Raw genomic sequence first — 18,065 nt, 5'->3', positions numbered from 1 at the left:
TGCATTCTCTACATAGCTCTAGGGAGGCTTTAACAGAATAACGACTGCAGTGGTATTCTATTTGTCAAATAACATGCCCTTCAGATGGTTGCACAACAGAGCTAAAGGTTTCAACAAGTGGGCGAGTGACACCAGCCTTGAGAGCACCTTTAGCTTTGCCACAATAAATCACTGATAACACCACAACTGGTGCCATCAACACGAGAATCAAAGGCATGTGCAGAAGAAGCCCAAATCATGCAACATCAGTTGGCCTTTGTCATATTAACACCATGCCTTCTTTTGGAGGAACACATAATTGTGTGATTGTTTTTTTCTATAAAATATTGCTTAGATATTGATGCTTTCTATCAACTGAAGTGTTTCATTGTAACTATGCCAAATATAGCCTAAACCCTAAGAGTATCACCAGGAAGATGGAGTTGCAAAAGATGTTGAGGGCCCAGGCAAAGTCCATCAATCGCTGGTTGAGCAAAAGGAGAGGATAATGTGATGGAAGGACAAGAAGAGGGCCTAGCTGAGATCCAGTCTTCATCTTAAGTGGATGACTTGGGCGATGAGGGGGATTACTTAGCCTTTGAAGTAGAGCCGCTGGGCAGGGGGCATTGTCTCTTCCTGCAGCTTGTCCCCAGAGGAGCTGGTGGAGAGGAGGGAGGAGAAGGAATTCAGGCTGGAGATGGCCAGACTCAGGATGGAGGAAAAGAAAAGGGCCATTGAGGTGGATCACTGACGAAATATATGAAACAGAAATATTGAGTCGCTATAATATTATGTCAAAAATATCCAGGACCAAAATATCAAGAAGATAAGTGCAAATAGGTAAGTACAGATTTACTATTCTTAAATCCACATCTACATACCTTGAAGATAAATATATATCATCAATGTACATTTATGTGGAGTTATATATAGTAAAACTTTACTTACATATAGAAGTTTACAATATTTTTGTCCTCAATATTCTTGACACAATATTTTGTTCCATAATACTATGTTTCCGATATCCTGCCTAGACACCCATGGAAGCAGTCAAAGAGAAGGCTGAAGTTGAGAAAGCCTTGGAGGAGAGGAGACTACCCACTGAAGAAAGGAGATTGACCCACAAGCTATGTCTCAGAGAGCAGGAGATCAGAGCTAAGCAGGTAGGGTCCAGCAGTAATGGTGGAAGCATACCTGCAAAATCTGAAGGAGACAAAAAGGTCTGCATCTTCAAGGATCTAACGCCCAGCTATGTGGTGGGGGTTGACATTGAAAAATGGTTTTCTGTCTATGATGTAGCCCGAGGATTCACAAGATCCCAGAAGAGCTTCCTGCAATGTCTGAAGGAAACAAAAAGGTCTGCATCCCCAAGGATCTTGTGCCCAGTTATGTGGTGACAGATGACATTGACAAATGGGTTTCTGCCAACGAAGTAGCCCCGAGGGTTCACTAGATCCCAGAAGAGCAATGAGGGGTGGTTTGTGTAAATACATGCCTATATTGGGTGGGACACACTTCCTACTTTAGAGGTTGAGGACCAATCGAGGTTCACTTCCATGAAAGACATCTTGATTGCTATGTTTGAACTGACCCCTGAAAGGCACTGCCAGAGGTTCAGGGACAGTAAGAGGCTCCCAACCAATCCTGGGGGGATTTTGTGCATAGCTAGGCACTGAATGACTGGGTGTGAGGCAACAAATTTATGACTACCGTGGGTTGTATATTCTCATTCTGAGAGAGAAACATGTTCAGAATTTCTTATCCAGAGCTGTACCAGCACCCAGTAGACGATAAGCTAACTGACCCCAGGAAACTTGCAGAGGAGGCGGACCTCTAGGCCAGCCCCAGAGTGTCCTCTAAGGTATCTGGGGGAGACTCGCAAAAGGATGGTCAGATGCTCCACCAGAAGAAAGAGAGGTGAGAAAAATTTAGAAATAATGGGTTCTCAAAAGGCCTCCAAAACAATGACCAAAGGAACACCAGTCACCCTTCCCAGTCTAAGCCTAAAAAGAAGGGGTTCTTTGATAAGCAGAAAGGGAAGACTGTATTCTAATGAGCAAAGTGCTAAAAGCATGAGCACTCCAAGTGCGACTCCAAATTAGCACAATCCTCACCAATGGGCAGGCATCTAGGTTGGCGAGTATAGCACTCAGGGAGTAGGTAGTCACAGTTAGGTTTGAGGTCCATAGTTTCCCTGAGGGATAAGGGGATGACGTGAAAGCCCCTATGCCTACCAATACTTCCAAGTACTGGCAGTGTGTTGCCATCAATGGGCAATGGGTGGAGGCTCTAAGAGACACAGGAGCCAGCATGACCACTATGAGGTGTCAGCTAGCGTCCTCATAGCAGGTCCTCCCTAGCACATTCCACCAAGTCATAGCTGTGAACTATTGTGACAGTCATCTACTAGTGGCTCTGTTCCCATTGTGTGGACAGGTCTCAGTTTCTTTAAAAGTAGCTGTGAGTCCTGTCATGCCTGTAGATTGTTGGTTAGACAGAACCCTGAACACACTATTTAGATGGTTGTAGAGCTTAGGCAACACTTGGAGATGTTAGGATTGCCTGAATGGGTCTATATGACTATGCATTCCATGGATGCCAGGAACGGAAGTTAAGGACGCCTGGAGTATGGAACAATGGCCCAAGCAGCTGCCACGAAGCATGGGAGCAAGGGGCACATGAAACCAGCTCCTGAGGTTTCCCTGGTCCAGGTTGCCAAGGCTCCTGAAGAGGATGCCCCTGAGCCAACCAGGGAGGACACTGACACCCAGAGTGACCTGCCTGAGCTTGCTGGCTGGCAAGTTGAGGGTGGGCCCAGCAGGGAGGAGCTCTGCAAGGCGTAGAAAGTGTGTCCCACTCCAGAGGACTTGAGGTGACAAGTTGAGGTCCATGGTGCATGTGACACCTCTAGAGATTACCTGATCTATTTGAAGAATTACCTCCTATATAGCGTACCTAAGGTTCCTGGACCTGGGGCAGCCCATATGCTGATGGTCCCCCGGTGTACAGTGCCTTTCTGCTGGGTTTGGCTCATGACCTACCTCCAGCAGGACATCTGGGGAAAGATAAGACCTTTGTAAGATTTGTTACCCACTTCTATTGGCCCCGGATGAACGCGGCTTCATATGCATTCTGCAGGTCCTGTTCCACCTGCCAGGCCAGTGGGAAGTCAGTGGGAAAAAATATCAAAGCTTCTCCGACCCTATTACTTGTCATCGCCACTCCTTTTGAGAGGGTAGGCATTGACATTGCTGGACCTTTGGACCCCATGACAGCTTTAGGCAACAGGTTCATCCTGGTTTTTGATGGACCACACCACTCGCTACCCAGAGGCCATCCCTCTGTGGTCAGTGACTTCACCTGCAGTGTCCAGGACCCTGATGGAGATTTTTACCCATGTGGAGTTCCCCAATGAGGTAGAGTTTAACAAAGGAACTAACTTTATGTCAGCATACATTTAGTCCATGTGGGATGAGTGTGGAATAACTCATACGTTCTCCACACTCCATCAACCTCAAATTAATGGCCTTGTGGAAAAAATCAAGAAGGGCATGATAATGGGCCTACCTGAGCCCATGAGGCACAAGTGGGATGTCTTCCTGCCATGCCTTCCCTTTGCCTACAGGAAGGTGCCACAGAAGGGGATTGGATTAGCCCCTTGGCACTCCTCTATGAACACCTAGAGGTGTAGTGTGCTGGAAAGGTAGGCCTTGTCTGTGGTCTGAGCACTGAAGAAGCTGATTCCATACCTGTTTGGGACTCACTTTAGGGGTTCGGACAGACCACAGGCCCGTCAGGTGGCTCATGCACATGAGAAGTGAAGTTCCAAAACTGTTGAGGTGGTCCATCTCCCCACAGGGTATGGACTTTATGATGGAACACTGTCCTGGGTCAGACCACCTCAATGCTGAAGGACTATCCAGGTTCTTCCTCCTCAGTAATTAAAACTCCTGAGGAGTTGGGTAGTTCTTCCAACTTTCAGCTAGGGAGGCACATGTTAGACCTGTCAGCCTTAGGGTTGTCTTCCCCCAAACCATTTTGCCTTCCTCCTCCATTTTCACTGATCTTGTTTATGCTGGTTAACTTAGAACTCTGTAGACTTTAACAATGCTAACCAGTGGTAAAGGTCTTATGCTCCCAGGGTATAAATACTAGGCTTCAGACACTAACTATTCAGTACACTTCTGGACCTGTGGATACTCCACCAGGCACCACAACTGCTATGCTGCTACAAGTACTGACACTCTGCTGTACTGCTGCTCTAAAAGAACTGCTGCCCTGCTTTGCTGACCTGATGACTGCTGTCCACTTGCCTGGACAAGAAAAACTGGATCTGCAACTTCATCTTGAATACAGGACCCCAGAACACTCCAACTGCTAGTCTGCTGGCCTTCTGATCTGAACCTCAAGTATATAAAAGGCTCCACTACATCCTGCATTAGCCCCTTGATCCAGCTGCAGTGAGTTTCTGACCCCTAAGTGGTGCCTCTCAAGTCCTGGACCCTTTCTGTGGCTCATAGGAGCAGAAATAAAGCAGCTTGTGGGCTCTTTGCGACCACAAAAGGGCCTCATCCGTACTGAGACTTTGTCGCTCGCACCACAAATCAGCACCAACCCTGTCAGCTCGACTCTTCTTACAGCAGCACTGACCACTCGTGCAGACCACCATCGTGAAGCTCAAGCAACGCCCACCTGTGACAGCTGGCCAGCTCCTCATGCTTTGCAGACAGGCTACTGCGATGCTTTCCTTGCACCTCACAGCCCCCTGTAATGTGAATGGGACTCTTGGCATGAACTGAAGAAGGTAAACCTTCAGCAGAACTAACTGACTGTTTCCAAGCTGCACACCATTGTGGTCAGCCATGCAAAGCTCCATCTTGCTCAGCCTGAACTTCTGAATTCAACCTGGTCAAGTGCAACCGGAAATCTTGCATTGGAACTTTGTGCTTTTTGGAACTATTGACACTTTATTCTTTAAAAATTCATAACTCTAGTTCTGCAGATTGGCTTTTCGTTGGTTCGGTCTTGTTTTATTTAATAAATACAGCTCTATTTTAATAGCATGGCGTGGGATCCTTTTTCTGTTGTGTTTTCACTCTGTTACTGTTTGAAGTGTTGCACAAATACTTTACACATTGACTTTAAGTTAAGCCTGACTGCTCTGTGCCAAACCAGGGGGTTGAGCACAGGTTAATTTGGGGTTTGCTTGTGCGTTACCCTGACAGGAATTGTGGTTGCTGCTTGACCCGGGCTCACACCCTAGTCATCAAGTAACTCAATGTCTTTATCTATCTATCTATCTATCTATCTATCTATCTATCTATCTATCTATCTATCTATCTATCTAACTAACTATCTTCACTGAAAAAATGGTTAAAGTGACATTATAGTAAAATATTGGTGAATGAGACACAAGCTAACTTTAAAAAACCCAAAACACTGACAGATGGCAATTTAGTTTCATGAACTAACTTTAACTTACACCCCAATCAAGCACTGTTTATGAACTCTTGTGTGACATCACTCATGACATGTTAAAGTCACCATCATCCACTAAAATAGCATCCATAGAATATCATCCTACAACGTGGAACACCTGTCATTCAAGCTCCACATCACAGCCAACTTTACTCTAAGTGACATTCTCATCTAGACCATCAAGTCTATGCACAAATTTCACCTACACTATCACGGACTTTAACACACTACTTGCTCTCAATGCTAGCAATTACATCCTAATCGGAGGCCTGAACTTCCACCTAGAAGACCATGCCAGCCCCAATTCAAGAGCACTCATTGAAGACTTGGAAAGTCTGGACCTCAACCAACGAGTAACGAAATCTACCCACCTCCCATTCAAACACAGCAATATAACAAGATCCAGATGACCCCAGGCCAATTGGAACACAGAGGAACGCAGACTGATGAAACACTACTGCAAACTACCTGAGCGCAAATAGAGAATGAGCCAGGATAATGCAGACAAGAGTACATTCAAATCTGCCCTAACACAGTATCACCAACTGATACGACCAGTAAATGTGCCACTCTTGCAGACCACATTGCCACCAGCAGAGAACATAAGCAAAGACATTGGTGCCATTGTGAAAGATTTCACCTCACCATCGGCTGCCTCCAGATCGATCAACCTCTCACTAGAGCTCTGCAGCAATCTCTCTCAGTTCTTCAGCAAAAAACAATTACCATATACAGCAACTACAGCTCTCAAACAAACCTGACAGACCTCTACAAATGCTTCACAATCATATCTAATGAACCAGTGCTAACCACATGCCCTATCATCATCCACCACCAGCAGTGCCACCACTACTCAGGGGCCTCATAGGCCCCTACTCCGCCACACCTTCTTCCGAGGACTGCAGCCCATCAGCACTGTGCTCACTCTCTTGTTGAACCCTATGTGGACCGTTTGTTTGCTACTGCTATCAAATACAGGAACACCACCCACTGCATGACCTCCTTAGGCACCTCAACCCTGATAATGGAGCATCTCAACCTCCAAATCCACACAGACGGAAAATCACCATCAGAGGCTCCCTTGCCTATAGACCACCAGCACCATGCCCCAGTTTCTGCAATGCCAGCGCTGACCTCATCGCCCCGTTTACCATCTTCTTCGACCATTACATCTTCCTAGGAAGTCTTAACTTCCACCTCTATGACTCCAGCAACACCAACACAACTGACCTTCTGGAAAGCATGAGTAACATCAGCCTCAAGCAACTTATAAATGACCCTACCTACATCGCAGGACACACTCTCTACCCCATTTTCATGTCCAGTGACTGACTGAAGTACAAACATGTCTCACAGCTCACCTGGATCGACCACTACAGCATCTCAGGACCTACCAACACAGCTTCCCATGCAGAAGCTGGAGAAAAAAAATATCAGAAGACCGGTGGAACAAAGCTCTCATCTCCTACCTCCCAGACCCAACATCCAACCCAGAGCAGGCTGCAAGGAACTTCTTCCAGTGGATCACTGAATGCACCGACACAATCTCCCCAGCCAAGCCAGCCAAATCCAAAGGACCTGCCAGAAGAGCCAGCTGGTTTACCACAGAACTGAAATCCACCAAACGCAACTGGCAGCAACTATCAAGGAAGTGGCACTCCAGCAAATGGACAGAAGACCATGCCACCTTCAAGACAGTACTCAACCAGGTCCTCCGCCTCCTGAAAGAAACAAAAAAGAACTCCCTAGCAGACCACATAGAAGCCAGCAAAAACCAAAGCAAGGAGCTCTTTGCAATTGTGAAAGAGTTCTCCATCCCTGCAGCTGCCGGGGACAACATCACTCCCTCCCAAGAACTGTGTGATACCCTGGCTGATTTTTTCAACAGCCGGATCTCAGCCATGAATGAAAATTTCAAACCACACCCACTGACAGCATCAGCCTGCTCACATCCATGAACATAAACCTTAAACACATGCTCACCCATTGGGACCCTCTCACAACTGAATCCACAATCTCCATTATGAACCCCATGCACTCAGATGCACCCACAGACCCTTGTCCCCACCACGTCCTCAGCCTTGGGAGCAGGAGAATTGGTGATGAGCTCAGGAAAGCCCTGAAGAACTCTATCACCTCAGCCTCCATCCCTGAGGACTAGAAATATGCCAAAGTGAGGCCCCTCCTTAAGAAGCCATCCGCGAACCCAGCAGAACCAAGGATCTACCAGTCTACCTCCTTGATCCCCTTTCCAGCAAATGTTCTAGAGAAGGCAATCAACCAGCAACTCACCAAACACCTGGAACACAACAACCTCCTGGACCCCTCTCAGTCTGGATTCTGGGCCAAACACAACACCGAGACAGCCCTGATTACAGCAACCGATTACATCAGTGCCTTCCTGGACTGTAGCGAAACAGGGAGATGCCAACAATTGGATCGCCTCATACCTCACCAAAACAACCCAGACAATCATTCTCCCACTGTTCACCTTGGAACCAAACAAGATCATCTGCGATTTCCTCCAAGGATCATCCCTCAGCCCCACCCTCTCCAACACATACATAACGCCTGCCAACGCCATCAGATCGCATGTTTTCAACATAATTTCTTACGCCGACGACACCCAGCTCATACTCTCGCTGTCAGAAGACCCCTTCATCACCAGAGGCCAACTTCCACAGATATAGGATGAATGTTGCAGAATGAACGTAGAACTGTTAACATGTACAAGACGGATGTTCTCATCTTTCTGAACAACACCTCCTCATAGCATGCATGGTAGCCTGCTGAACTCAGCCCATCCTCCACCCCGACAGACCACACCCGCAACCTCAGCACCATCCTCAACAGCAAGCTATTTATGAAGAAACAGGTGAAAGCAGTCTCTTCGGTCTTCTTTCACACCCTACACATGTTCCAGATTGTGGCTCCCAGTCAACACTAGAAGGACTGACATGCAGGCCTGTGTCACCAGTAGGCTGAATTACAAGAACACACATTATCGAGGAATCACTGCACCCCTCCTGAAGTGACAATAGCTAAAACAAAACTCAGCAGCCAGATTCATCCTCGACCTCCCCAGACGAACACACATCACACCCCACCTCAAGAGGCTAGACTGGCTCTCAATCCAGAAGAGATGCCAGTTCAGGATGTTGACCCATGAAGACAAAGTCCTGCACAATGAAGGACCAGAATACATCAACATATGCATGACCTTTCACCAACTGACAGGATACCTACGATCCACCTCCTTATTCCTCGCATACACTCCTGGATCTGCAGAGGCAATAGTGGAGGGCGCGCCTTCTCACACCTGGTGGCAAAAGCTTTGAACGACATTCCCCTGCACCTCTGGACTGCCTCATAGCTCAACCAATTCAGGAAAGGACTCAAGACCTGGCTGTTCGAATGAGCAGATCACCACGAAGCAGTTGCAAACCCAGCACCCTGAGACTGTCACAGGTGACTTGCCGTACTTTACAAATCCTTGATTGATTGATTTAACACTCTGCTGGGCTACTCCTTAGTGTCATGGTGCATCACAAAGCTCCTTCCAGTTCTGTAGCAGAATGGGACATGCTAGAACCAGTGAGATGCACTGGAGCACTTCAATGGAAAAGGAATAGGGTAGGAAGTGAGGGTACGTTTTATAAATATCTGCCTGGTAGCCCTAAGGCTTTAATCTGAGGGCCAGCTGGTACGATTAATAATTGGAAAAGTTAGGAAATCCTTGGGGTCTAGGTACTCCTACTTCCTCTTAGGGTCAACATGTCACAGCCACAAATGCCACAAATGATTGTTCCTATAATCAGGACCAATTATACTACCACAGTCCACATCTATTCCATAATGCTGATGTAACTTAAGACTCAGGCAGGGACGGAGGCATTCTCGGTGAGCAGGCCAGGTGGGGACCTTGGAGGCACACGTCTCGTCCATGTACCTATGGAGCACTATTAAGTGCCATAATATATACCCATTTATGGATACCGAGTAGGTATTTCAGTAGGTATTTCAGGGGTGGTTGACATATGTATGGTACATTCACCAGTTATGGAACCGTACACCTCTGATGCCTGCAACTCATCTCCGGAATCCCGCAAGTATCCTTCCTGAGCCGGTCCCGCTTTAATGCATATTAGATCCCTCTAGCCAGTATTATCCACTCCTATGATATCAATGTCTTCTCCTACACCAATGCAAAAAGAACAGTCAATGGACAGAATGTAGACCAAATCAATCATTCACCCACAGTCACAGATCTGGGTTTAATCATTCAGTTTTTTTGCTTACCATGCCTTTCCAGTTTGGACCCAGCCACATGCAAATCAGTCTTGTCCCTGTTCCCCATGGGAACAGTCCAACCCGAACTGCCAGGCCAGGTCTTTCCTGGACCAGAAACAAGCATCCTGGGACCAGTCCCCCCCAAGTGGCAAGGGTATGCCTAGGCGTGGGTCCCATGCTCACTGTACTACTAGATTCAAGCTAGCCTAGCTGATGAATGGTGATACCCTGAAACTGGTCCTAGGATGCTGGTTTCTGGTTCAGGGAGGACCTGGCTTAGCAGTTTGGGCTGGACTGTTCCCATGAGGAACAGGGTCAAGACTGATTTGCATATGGCTGGTTCCAAACAGCGGTGGTGTAGTGATCAAAAAAACGATGGATTAAACCCAGATATTTGTAACTGGGGGTGAATGTTTGCATTGTTTAGCATTCCATCCATTATCTGTTCTTTTTTGCATTTGTCACCCCAAGTGGGAAGGGTATGCCCAGAAATAGGTCCCGTGCTCTCTGCGCCACTGGATTCAAGCTAGCCTAGAGGATGAAGGGTAATACCCTGAGACTGGTCCTAGGATGCTTGTTTTTGGTTGAGGGAGGACCTGGCTTGGCAGTTTGGGCTGGACTGTCTCCATGAGGAACAGGGTCAAGACCGATTTGAATATGGCTGGGTACAAACTGGGGTGGTGTGGTGAGCAAAAAAAATGATGGATTAAACCCAAATCTTTTGACTGGGGGTGAATGTTTGCACTGTTCAGCATTCTGTCCATCTTCTGTTTTCTTTGCATATGTTGCCCCAAGTGGAAAGGGTATGCCCAGACGTGGGTCTCCTGCTCACTGCACCACAGGATTCAAGCTAGCCTAGCTGATAAAGGGTGATACTCTAAAACCGATCCTAAGATGCTTGTTTCTGGTTCAGAAAGGACCTAGCATCGCAGTTCGGGCTGGACTGTTCCCATTAGGAACAGGCTCAAGACTGATTTGCATATTGCTGGGTCCAAACTGGGGTGGCGTGGTGAGCAAAAAACGATGGATTAAACCCAGAACTTTGTGGCTGGTGTGAATGTTTGAATTGTTCAGCATTCCGTCCATCATCTGTACTTTTTGCATTTGTTGCCTCAAGTGAGAAGCCACTGACATCATCTGCAGCGTCCCCCAAGGCTCATCCCTCAGCCCGACGCTGTTCAACATCTACATGGCCCCCCTCGCACAAGTGGCCCGACAACACAACCTCATCATTCTCACCTACCCCGACGACACCCAGCTCATCCTTTCACTCACCAAAGACCCGGGCACCGCCAAAACCAACCTCCACGAGGGAATGAAATCCATTGCCGAATGGAAGAGAAGCAGCAGTCTGAAACTAAACTCGGACAAGATGGAGGTCCTCATCCACGGACCCACCCCCTCCGCCTGGGATGACTCCTGGTGGCCTACCCCACTAGGAACCCCACCAACACCGACTGACCACGCTCGCAACCTGGGCTTCATCCTCGACTCCTCCCTCACATTGTCTAAACAGATCAACGCAGTTTCCTCCTCCTGCTACAACACACTCTGCATGCTCTGTAGAATCTACAAGTGGATCTGGTCAGAAACCAGAAGAACTGTGACACAGGCCCTCGTCAGCAGCAGACTGGACTACGGCAACGCACTCTTCAAAGGGATCCCAGCAAAAGACCTACTACGCCTCCAACGCATCCAAAACGCCTCCGCCCGGACCCAAGACCTACTCACCTTCAGAAGACTCCTCAAGACCTGGCTCTTCGATCGGTAACAGTACCCTCCCCCCCCCAGCACCTTGAAACCCTCACAGGTAAGTAGAGCGCTTTATGAATCCAGTGATTGATTGATTGATTGATTGATTGAATTAATGCCCAGATGTGAGTCCTGTGCTCACTGCGCCAATGGATTCAAGCTAGCCTAGCTGATGAAGGGTGATACCCTGAAACTGGTCCTGGAATGCTTGTTTCCAGTTCAGGGAGCACCTGGCTTGGCAGTTCGGACTGGACTGTTCCCATGATGAAGGGTCAAGACTTATTTGCATTTAGCTGGGTCCAAACTGGGGTCGAGTGGTGAGCAAAAAAACGATGGATTAAACCCAGATCTTTGTGACTGGGGGTGAATGTTTGCATTGTTTAGCTTTCCGTCCATTATCTGTTCTTTTTGCATTTGTCACCCCAAGTGTGAAGGGTATGCCCAGACATGAGTCCCGTGCTCACTGAGCCACTGGATTCGAGGTAGCGTAGATGGGAGGACCTGGTTTGGTAGTTTGGGCTGGACTGTTCCTATGAGGAACAGGGTCAGGACTGATTTGCATATGGCTGGGTACAAACTAGGGTGGCGTGGTGAGCAAAAAAGCGATGGATTAAACCCAGATCTTTGTGATTGGGGGTGAATGTTTGCATTGTTCAGCATTTTGCCCACCATCTGTTCTTATTGCATTCCTCCTACACCAATGGCACACAACTCATTCTCTCTCTTCCAGACAAGCCACCCAGTACCCGGTTCAAGATCAATGCCTGCATGACTGAAATCACCCATTGGATGAAGACCAACTCTCTAAAGCTGAGCACTAACAAGAGCGAAATTGTGATCTTTGGGATGAGCAGAACATCATAGAAATCCACCAGATGGTCAACAGAGCTAGGACCGGCACCCACCACCCACACTAAGAATCTTGAGATCATCATTGAAGCATACTCGACATGACCGCCCATGATCACCCTGAAGATGCTGAGGAAGATTTTCAATGACTCCTATTCAGCAACCAGAGAACCATCACACTTATCCTGGTCAAAAGCAAGCTGGAATATGGGAACACCCTCTATGTCGGTATAAAAAAAAAATTCACCAGAAGGCTTCAGATCAATCAGAACTCTACAACCATAAACACTCTCAACCCCCTACAACGCACTCACCTCAGACCACATCTGAAGGAGCTCCACTTCAAGGCACAAGAGGACACTACCCAACCATACCTTAACAAATGCATCTTCTTTTATAAACCATCCAGACATCTCTGTTCAGCCAAACTCCTATTTGCACAAATCCCATGCATAGAGAATGCCAAATCTGGTGGTTAAGCCTTCTCCTACATCACTCCAAAAGCATGAGCAACCTGCCTCTACTCATTAGAGCCTCTTCCTCACTTTTTGAATTTCACAATAAGTTAACCCCTGACTTTTTTAGTAGTCCCACTGCACCCTAGGTGTCCCTGAACTCACACCTGCTCAGCGCCAGTATACCCTCCTGGGTGATAGTGAACTCTACATATCTGCATAGAATAAGATTGTTGAATATGAAAATTGTTGAAATTACCATCAATCAATCAATCAGAGTTTATAAAGCACAGCTACTCACCCGTTTGGGTCTCAAGGCGCTAGGTGGTGGTGGGGGGGTGTAGCGTGTACCGGAGGTAGATTAAAAAAGCCTTTGTGAAGCTGGGGAGGGAGGTGGTTTGTCTGAAACCACCATGAGATCGGCCAATGATTCTGAAAGCGTGCTATAAGCTTTGTGAAGGAGGAGTAATACAAATGAAATCAATGGTTGGACACTTAAAAGCTTATTTGTACATTATCAAAAGATGCAAAAGAAATCTGATATTTCAGAAGTGAAGCACCTGTGATGGATATTATTATCTCTTTACTTGTATTCACCAAAAGGATAGGTGCAGTGGGAGTAGGTCAATTGTGGAGTGCTGGCTGCTGAACCTCATTGAACAATAGACTCTGGTCAACCATTGCTGTGAGAGGCTCAAGGTTGAGCAAGTAGGGATTTAGGTGGTCATGGAGCAATAGGTGTAGTGCCTGGCCACAGGTGAGGCCCTGTAGCCAATTTCCGCTGCACATTGCTGAACACCATGCATATTGGTGGTTGTTCACATGTGGAGGACTGGGCGCAGGGAATTGTCATAGGGCAAGCCCACTGCCTAAACCCTATTGTATGTTGTCTGCAGTTTCTAGGGTGAATGCAGACATTGCACACAACCTCTTCTGTATTTGTCCAAAGTTTGTGCCTTGTGGGGGTTTGTCACTTGTGAAGAGGTAGGGGCAGACCCTGGCTAAGCCCTGTGTCAAACTTTTCCTACTTATGGGGGAAGATGGTGTGCAGTGGACGTTTGATACTTGTGGAGGGCTGGTTAAAGGGTTTTGCTGGAGCCTCATGTCCTGATGCGGATTGGATCTAGGATCTGGCTAGAGGCTGTGACTGAGATGTCATGAGTGATGTCATCAATAATGTTATTTAACATGTCATGAGTTATGTTATAGGTGAGGTCAAAAGCAGTGAATGATGGGGGCACAAGTTATAGTTAGTGCACTAAATCATAACTGCCATATTTCAGTGGTTTGGGTTTTACCAACGTTAGCTCGTGTCTCAGTACAACATGTAATCATAACATCACTTTAATTGTTGCCTTTTTAATGAATTTCTGTTTTTGTTTAACATACGTTAGGGTATTGGCTCCCATTCTCATTATAACAACACTCTAATGTTTGTTTTTTCAGTGTATATATACATATATTCATATTTGTCTACCAAAATGCTACTATTTTAAAATTAGGGAGCTGTTAAGCATCTGAAAGATGGGTAAGTGGAGTAAACAGGTGTGAAAAGGAAAAGCTGTACTTATGTAGACATCTTTCTCTTTAACTATTTTTAGCCCCTTTAAATATATATTTTGCTTCAAATTACTGAAAACTCATACCTCCACTCACAGTTTTAATCCTCTGCTTCTTGTCTGCATTCATATCCCAATGATCATTTACTTCAGCCTGCTTTTCAGGAAATGCTAAAAATTCAATAACTACTATTCCAACAAATGGTGATCAAGAGTGCCTTGATTTTGTCTTGAATTAGAAATACTGGCACTCTAGTTGTTCATTAGCACTCTGTGGTGATGTCACTATTGTTTAATAGCGAGTTAACTGACAGTTTGGTGCTGGTGTTGTAAGTGCATGTTTCTCTCTGCATATCAGAATGTTTTACTGCGAAGAAGCGAGTTGGTATGTAACTGATTTATTGGAGCTGCACCCATAAACTGGAACCAGGGAAATAGGTGGATGTGACCGGCATTCGCTAATGGGGCTTTGTCATATATATATATATATATATATATACAGGGAGAGAGAGATATGTATATATATCTATATCTATCTATATATATATGCATATATATATATAGATAGATATAGATATATATACATATCTATCTCTCTCTCTCTCTCTATATATATATATATATATATATATATATATATATATATATATATACTTAATAAAACAAAGGTTATATGGATGTTATAGTTAGGTTCAGACCATCAAAATTCAGCTCTTATAGAGTTATTATAAGTAACTATAACTCGTACCCTAAAGTAACTACAACTTGTGCCCTTGCCATGCACAGTTTTCTCATCGATAATTTTACTGCAAATGTTACAGTGATGTTAGCAATGATGTCAGAGAAGATGTCATGAGTGATGTAATATCTGGGGTGATTTTCAATGCATTGCAAGGGCGCGAGTTATAGAGTGCAGACATGCAGGCTGGGAAATAGATGATTACATTTTAATTACAACACTGTGCATGGCGGGGGCACGAGTTATAGTTACCTTAGGGCATGAGTTATAAGTACTTGAAATCACTCTAACATAGCTGAATTTCTATGGTTTTCAACGTTTGAAATGTGAGCCTAACCATAACGTCACTGTAACCTTTGTTTTTAGTTTAAGTGGGAAAAAAAATATATATATATATATATATATATATATATATATATATATATATACATATATGACTATGCTTATATATTAAAATATATGTATATATCTTTATTTATTAACAGAGAGAGAGTGGGAGGGGGGAGAGTGAAAGAAAGCGAGAAAGTGCGAGATAAGGAGTTTTTGGTCATCGTTTCATCTTTGAAAATGTTTTGTTTGTTCTAAGTGAAGATAACTATTATTTGAATGACAAAATAAGTCCAGATATGGTCAAATTAAAGTTATCCCTTCTTGCAACATACAGATATATTTTAAAACCCAAGGGCTATGCATAGATGGTTTGCCACCCTCCAGTCATGGGCTCTCTGTCAGTCATGTTCCTCTGTGCTTTTCTGTTAAGATTCACCAATCCAACTATATTAGATATATTTAGCAAAAGATACTGGATGCAGAAGACTGTTTAGTAGACTATGTCCAATTTAAAATTAGTCAAAATCCTTGCAGGCCCAATGAAGAGAAAGCTCTTAAATCAAGTTGTCCAACAATGAGGTATATTAATGAATACGTCAAGTGTCTACTCTTGGTTTTGCAGAAAATCTCCAATTTTCACTGTATTTATCATTAATCTGCCAATTGTTTCTATGGTGATCTCAATAGAGCACCGTGTATTCACGTGTATAGCATAAAAAATAGTTTGCGCTAACACATCACATGGCACACAAACAATGATGGCGGCAATGGGCCATTAACACACAATCCCACAGCTGCTCCTACTGCATGCTGGGTCATTCAGAGAAAACGTACACTTGTAAAGACAAAATTCCAAATATTACTTATACCATAGCTGTCAATGTGAACATGAATTCTGAGCCTGACATAAATTTCCTCTATTTGTTCTGTACCTTCCATCCATAATCTATCAGTGAAGTTTGCATTGTTATAGGCCCTAAATATATGTTGCTCTGCGTGGGTCTGCTTCAGGTGAAAATGATGTCGCTCCCTGATAGCATAGCATCGTCTATCTTTTTATGATGCAGTGCAGTGGGCAGTCGGCGTTGCGTTTATTAGCCAGTTCACATTGCTGTGTACTTCCGCGTCGCTCTTTTTGCCTGCCGTTAGATTATTTCACAGAGACAAAACTCGTAAATACGAATATAAACACACGCACTGTAAAATCTGAGTATACATTGCTAAACACCATTATTGGTTCATATCGGGTGCCTAGCCGTGAACGTAGATGCGTAGCCTTTTGTTCCACACGTTGTACCTCCGTATTAATCGCACCCTGCATTCTGCACAATCCCACAGCTGACACCGCTTAAAACATTGCTAGAAATATTATAGTTCACTTACATTTATGGCGTTTTGACCTTGTTTGGATCCTCTGTGTTACAGTAGAAGGTTAAGAGCTTTGGGGGATTTCAGGACCCCTTCAGCACATCCTCGCCCTTTCTCGCATTGTTCCTTCAGCCCCTGCAGTCTGCGCCGCAGCTGTATCGTAAAAGCAGGTTGGACATGCAGCGGATAGCCCCGCCCACCGCAGCCTCCGACAAGAACAGGCGTCTGAAAAGGATGGAATGCCAACAGACAATGGTTCATGCTCCACGGGCACAATGCTTTCGCAACCTTAATCGACGAATAATATTGTCAGTACAGTTGTGATTTCACGGCACTCATATTTCTGGGTAGACATGGCCATGTTTTGTTTCAAGGACATTTACTTGTCTCTGAATTTGACTTTGCAGGTCGGTTGTACATTGCAGCAGTTTAAGATGCTCGTAAGGGACAGAGGACCGTTTCTAGCAAAATAGGTTTCTACCTCCCCTTTAGGTCTGGCTTAGAGACAGCTTTAGAATCTGTCATGCTTCATATTTTCAAGCGAAAGCTCGCTAGCTTTCGCTCTCGCGCTCCCTCTATATATAAATAGACATAGCGATAAATATATATATATATAACGTAGATAATACAGATTGATATAGATAATCACACTTGAAAGGACTGTTTCCCTGCACTCTTTATCTGCAGAACTGTAATTCACACTTACCTTCCACCCACTACCACATAAAGTATGGGGCAAACCACGTACACAGGCATACAAAAAAATAACCACAGAGACTTCACTTAAAGAAGACACCCAGCGTGGAACATATCATTCCACAAAAGGCTTAGGATGTACAAAATACAAAATAATATATTGAGCGGACCTCTGTAGAATGCTCTACTTTTAAATTAATATTCCTTTTGGAAGTAATTAATACTATGTAGTTGAATGCTGCCTCTTGCAGGTGAAAATGGCACGTTGAATTCTCCCAGCCTCCTCTCTTTTATGTGTCGCTTTACTAGATAAACTTCGACTGATATCCATATAGAACAGTAGCTTTATTGCACTGAGACTACTGAAGTTTTATTCTTTACTTTCTGGCTGACATTTGGACCCGGGCACCAGGTCAAAAAATGGAGGCGGGCTCAAATCCTTGAAAAATGGTTGGGGCTGCCCTTAGAGTCAATACAAGAAAATAGAATGATAAATTGTGCATTTAAAACATACTTGACAAACTCGATATGATTCTAACTAACATGTTTTAGTGGATCTGACAATGCTAT

At 45.0% G+C, this 18,065-nt stretch overlaps 1 protein-coding gene across 1 annotated transcript in view; it reads right to left on the bottom strand.

Annotated features, from left to right (window-relative positions):
* Positions 1–16,963, bottom strand: part of LOC138246146 (serine/threonine-protein kinase SBK1-like) — an 81,776-nt gene extending 64,813 nt beyond the window's left edge. The window contains exon 1 of the mRNA XM_069200422.1: positions 16,815–16,963. The gene's annotated coding sequence lies outside the window, so the exon portion shown is untranslated. The remainder of the gene's footprint in view (positions 1–16,814) is intronic.
* Positions 16,964–18,065: the final 1,102 nt, after the last annotated feature.

Source organism: Pleurodeles waltl, chromosome 7, assembly GCF_031143425.1.
Source record: "Pleurodeles waltl isolate 20211129_DDA chromosome 7, aPleWal1.hap1.20221129, whole genome shotgun sequence".
Classification (NCBI taxonomy): domain Eukaryota; kingdom Metazoa; phylum Chordata; class Amphibia; order Caudata; family Salamandridae; genus Pleurodeles; species Pleurodeles waltl.
The sequence above is the reverse complement of the archived record's forward strand: the minus strand, read 5'-3'. Positions and strand labels throughout refer to the sequence as shown.